The sequence below is a fragment of the Ovis aries genome, chromosome 14, assembly GCF_016772045.2.
Source record: "Ovis aries strain OAR_USU_Benz2616 breed Rambouillet chromosome 14, ARS-UI_Ramb_v3.0, whole genome shotgun sequence".
Taxonomy (NCBI): domain Eukaryota; kingdom Metazoa; phylum Chordata; class Mammalia; order Artiodactyla; family Bovidae; genus Ovis; species Ovis aries.
In genome coordinates, this window is record NC_056067.1 from 55,713,983 (window position 1) to 55,719,982 (window position 6,000).

Consider the following 6,000-nt stretch of genomic DNA (forward strand, 5'->3'; position numbering starts at 1 on the left):
TGATGCTGGGAAAGACTGAAGGCAAAAGGAGAAGAGGGTGGCAAAGGATGAGATGGTTAGACAGCATCACCGACTCAATGGATGTAAGTTTGAGCAAACTCTGGGAGAGAGTGAAGGACAGGGAAGCCTGGCATGCAGCAGTCCATGGGGTGGCAAAGAGTTGGACGCGACTGAGCAACTGAACAACAACTTCCTTCAAAGGGACAGTGTGCTTGCTTTTGTCTCCAGTGTAACAAAACAGATATCTAAGGGATTACACATACATTGGAAAGTATATTTGTCCTGGAGATTACAATTAACAGGAAAAACTGAGAAAATGAATCCTATGTTAAAGGGGACCATTAGTAAAATATGTCATGAGACTAATTTAACTTTGGGTTAGGCCTAGACAGTAATTCTTTTGTCTTACCCAGAGTTTATAATTGTTACCTGTTGGAGGGTTTGAATTTTTTAATCCGTGTGGCTCAAAGCTTTTAATTATAACACACTGCCACCTAGTGGCGGAAGGTGGAGACTCTGTTTAGGAAGTTCAGTTCAGTTCAGTTGCTCAGTTGTATGGACCCTTTGCCACCCCATGGGCTGCACCACGCCAGGCTTCCCTGTCCATCACCAACTCCCGGAGCTTGCTCAACCTCATGTCCATGGAGTCGGTGATGCCACTCAACCAACTCATCCTCTGTCGTCCCCTTCTCCTGCCTTCAATCTTTCCCAGCATCTGGGTCTTTTCTGAGTCAACTCTTTGCATCAGGTGGCCAAGAATTGAAGCTTCAGCATCAGTCCTTCCGATGAATATTCAGGACTGATTTCCTTTAGGATGGACTGGTTGGATCTCCTTGCACTCTAAGGGTCAAGAGTATTCTCCAACATCACAGTTCAAAAGCATCAATTCTTTGGCCCTCAGCTTTCTTTATGGTCCAACTCTCACATCCATACATGACCACTGAAAAAGCCATAGATTTGACTAGACGGACCTTTGTCAGCAAAGTAATGTCTCTGCTTTTTAATATGCTGTCTAGGTTGGTCATAGCTTTTCTTCCACGAAGCAAGTGTCTTTTAATTTCATGGCTGCAGTCACCATCTGCAGTGATTTTGAAGCCCAAGGAAATAAAATCTGTCACTGTTTCCATTGTTTCCCCATCTATTTCCCATGAAGTGATGGGTCAGATGTCATGATCTTAGTTTTTTGAGTGTTGAGTTTTAAGTCAGCTTTTTCACTCTCCTCTTTCACTTTCATCAAGAGGCTCTTTAGTTCCTCTTCACTTTTGACCATAAGGGTGGTGTCATCTGCGTATCTCAGGTTATTGGTACTTCTCCCATATAGGAAGGAGTATGGCAGATTTGTAGCTTTTTGAGAGCTGCATGGCCACTTGATGCAAAGAGCTGACTCACTAGAAAAGCCCTGATGCTGGGAAAGATTGAGGGCAGGAGAAGAAGGGGGTGACAGAGGATGAGATGGTTGGATGGCATCACCAACTCAATGGACATGAGTTTGTGTCTGCTCCAGGAGATAGTAAAGAGCAGGGAAGCCTGGCGTGCTGCAGTTCATGGGGTCACAGAGTCGGACAGAGCTGAGCGATTGAACAACACTGCTTGAAAACTTAAAAAAAAATTAAAATAATAGACATAGCAACAAATTTGTAGGGAACAAATTATGACTAAAAGCTGCCCAGGGACTTCCCTGGGGGTCCAGCTGTTGAGATGCCACACTTCCAAGGCAGGTGGCTTTAATTAGTCACTACCCAATTCCCTCCTCCTTTCAGTCGCTCAGTCGTGTCTGACTCTTTGCGACACCATGGACTGCAGCACTCCCGGGCCTCCCTGTCTATCACCAACTCCCGGAGTTTACTCAAACTCATGTCCATTGAGTCGGTGATGCCATCCAACCATCTCATCCTCTGTCACCCCCTTCTCCTCCTGCCCTCAATCTTTCCCAGCATCAGAGGCTTTTCAAATGAGTCAGTTCTTCACAAGCCATTCAATATCACGGTAATCCAAGCCTAAGCCCCAACTAGTAATGCTGAAAAAGCTGAAGTTGAACATTTCTATGAAGACCTACAAGACCTTTTAGAACTAACAGCCAAAAAAGATGTGCTTTTCATTATAGGAGACTAGAATGCAAAAGTAGGAAGTCAAGAAACACCAGGAGTAACAGGCAAATTTGGCCTTGGAGTACGGAATGAAGCAGGGCAAAGGCTAATAGAGTTTTGCCAAGAGAATGCACTGGTCATAACAAACACTCTCCTCCATCAACACAAGGGAAGACTCTACACATGGACATCACCAGACGGTCAACATCGAAATCAGATTAATTATATTCTTTGCAGCCAAAGATGGAGAAACTCTATACAGTCAGCAAAAACAAGACCAGGAGCTGACTGTGGCTCAGATCATAAACTCATTGCCAAATTCAGACTTAAATTGAAGAAAGTGGGGAAAACCACTAGACCATTCAGGTATGACCTAAATCAAATCCCTTATGATTATACAGTGGAAGTGAGAAATACATTTAAGGAACTAGATCTGATAGAGTGCCTGATGAACTATGGACGGAGGTTCATGACATTGTACAGGAGACAGGGATCAAGACCATCCCCATGGAAAAGAAATGCAAAAAAGCAAAATGGCTGTCTGGGGAGGCCTTACAAATAGCTGTGAAAAGAAGAGAAACAAAAGCAAAGGAGAAAAGGAAAGATATAAGCACCTGAATGCAGAGTTCCAAAGAATAGCAAGGAGAGATAAGAAAGCCTTCCTCAGCGATGAATGCAAAGAAATAGAGGAAAACAACAGAATGGGAAAGACTAGAGATCTCTTCAAGAAAACTGGAGATACAAAGGGAATATTTCATGCAAAGATGGGCTCGATAAAGGACAGAAATGGTATGGACCTAACAGAAGCAGAAGAGATTAACAAGAGGTGGCAAGAATACACGGAAGAACTGTACAAAAAAGAGCTTCATGACCCAGATAATCATGATGGTGTGATCACTCACCTAGAGCCAGCCATCCTGGAATGTGAAGTCAAGTGGTCCTTAGAAAGCATCACTACGAACAAAGCTAGTGGAGGTGACGGAATTCCAGTTGAGCTATTTCAAATCCTGAAAGATGATGCTGTGAAAGTGCTGCACACAATATGCCAGCAAATTTGGAAAACTCAGCAGTGGCCGCAGGACTGGAAAAAGTCAGTTTTCATTCCAATCCCAAAGAAAGGCAATGCCAAAGAATGCTCAAACTACCACACAATTGCACTCATCTCACACGCTAGTAAAGTAATGTTCAAAATTCTCCAAGCTAGGCTTCAGCAGTATGTGAACTGTGAACTTGCAGATGTTCAAGCTGGTTTCAGAAAAGGCAGAGGAACCAGAGATCAAATTGCCAACATCTGCTGGATCATCGAAAAAGCAAGAGAGTTCCAGAAAAGCATCTATTTCTGCTTTATTGACTATGCCAAAGCCTTTGACTGTCTGGATCACAATAAATTGTGGAAAATTCTGAAAGAGATGGGACTACCAGACCACCTGACCTGCCTCTTGAGAAACCTATATGCAGGTCAGGAAGCAACAGTTAGAACTGGACATGGAACAACAGACTGGTTCCAAATAGGAAAAGGAGTACATCAAGGCTGTATATTGTCTCCTTGCTTATTTAATTTATATGCAGAGTACATCATAAGAAATGCTGGGCTGGAAGAAGCGCAAGCTGGAATCAAGATTGCTGGGAGAAATATCAATAACCTCAGATATGTGGATGACACCACCATTATGGCAGAAAGTGAAGAGGAACTAAAAGCCTCTTGATGAAAGTGAAAGAGGAGAGTGAAAAAGCTGGCCTAAAGCTCAACATTCAGAAAACTAAGATCATGGCATCTGGTCCCATCACTTCATGGGAAATAGATGGGAAACAGTGTCAGACTTTATTTTTTGGGGCTCCAAAATCACTGCAGATGGTGACTGCAGCCATGAAATTAAAAGACGCTTACTCCTTGGGAGGAAAGTTATGACCAACCTAGATAGCATATTGAAAACCAGAGATATTACTTTGCCAACAAAGGTCCGTCTAGTTAAGGCTATGGTTTTTCCAGTGGTCATGTATGGATGTGAAAGTTGGACTGTGAAGAAAGCTGAGCACCGAAGAATTGATGTTTTTGAACTGTGGTGTTGGAGGAGACTCTTGAGAGTCCCTTGGACTTCAAGGAGATCCAACTAATCCATCCTAAAGGAGATCAGTCCTGACTATTCATTGGAAGGACTGATGCTAAAGCTGAAACTCCAATACTTTGGCCACCTCATGTGAAGAGTTGACTCAGTGGAAAAGATGCTGATGCTGGGAGGAATTGGGGGCAGGAGGAGAAGGGGACGACAGAGGATGAGATGGCTGGATGGCATCACCAACTCGATGCACATGAGTTTGAGTGAACTCTGGGAGTTAGTGATGGACAGGGAGGCTTGGTGTGCTGTGATTCATGGGGTCACAAAGAGTCGGACATGACTGAGTGACTGAACTGAACTGAACTTCGCATTAGGTGGCCCAAATATTGGAATTTCAGCTTCAGCATCAGTCCTTCCAATGAATAGTCAGGACTGATCTCCTTTAGGATGGACTGGTTGGATCTCCTTGCTGTCCAAGGGACTCTCAAGAGTCTTCCCCAACAGCACAGTTCAAAAGCATCAATTCTTCGGCACTCAGCTTTCTTTATAGTCCAACTCTCACCTCCATACATGACTACTGGAAAAACCATAGGTTTGACTAGATGGACCTTTGTTGGCAAAGTAATGTCTCTGCTTTTTAATATGATATTTTGGTTGGTCATAACTTTTCTTCCAAGGAACAAACGTCTTTTAATTTCATGGCTGCAGTCACTATCTGCAGTGATTTTGGAGCCCAAAAAAATAAAGTCTGACACTGTTTCCACTGTTTCCCCATCTATTTCCCATGAAGTGATGGAACCAGATGCCATGATCTTAGTTTTATGAATGTTGAGCTTTAGGCTAGCTTTTTCACTCTCCTCTTTCACTTTCATCAAGAGGCTCTTTAGTTCTTCTTCACTTTCTGCCATAAGGACGGTGTCATCTGCATATCTGAGGTTATTGATATTTCTCCCGGCAATCTTGATTCCAGCTTGTGCTTCTTCCAGCCCAGTGTTTCTCATGATGTACTCTGCATATAAATTAAATAAGCAGGGTGACAACATACAAGCTTGACGTACTCCCTTCCCTATTTGGAACTAGTCTGTTGTTCCATGTTCAGTTCTAAGTGTTGCTTCCTGACCTGCATACAGATTTCTCAAGAGGCAGGCCAGGTGGTCTGGTATTCCTATCTCTTTCAGAATTTTCCACAGTTTATTGTGATCCACACAGTCAAAGGTTTTAGCATAGTCAATAAAGCAGAAGTAGATGCTTTTCTGGAACTCTCTTGCTTTTTCGATGATCCAGTGGATGTTGGCAATTTGATCTCTGGTTCCTCTGCCTTTTCCAAACCCAGCTTGAACATCTTCAAGTTCACAGTTCATGTACTAGTGAAGCCTGGCTTGGAGAATTTTGAACATTACTTTACTAGCGTGAGAGGTGAGTGCAATTGTGCGGTAGTTTGAGCATTCTTTGGCATTGCCTTTCTTTGGGATGGGAATGAAAACTGACCTTTTCTAGTCCTGTGGCCACTGCTGAGTTTTCCAGATTTGCTGGTATATAGAGTGCAGCACTTTCACAGCATCATCTTTTAAGATTTGAAATAGCTCAACTGGAATTCCATCACCTCCACAACTTTGTTCGTAGTGATGCTTCCTAGAGCCCACTTGACTTCACATTCCAGGATGTCTGGCATTAGGTGAGTTACCATACCATCGTGATTATCTGGGTTGTGAAGCTCTTTTTTTGTACAGTTCTTCTGTGTATTCTTGCCACCTCTTGTTAATCTTTTCTGCTTCTGTTAGGTCATACTGTTTCTTTCCTTTATCAAGCCCATCTTTGCATGAAATGTTCCCTTGGCATCTCTAATTTTCTTGAAG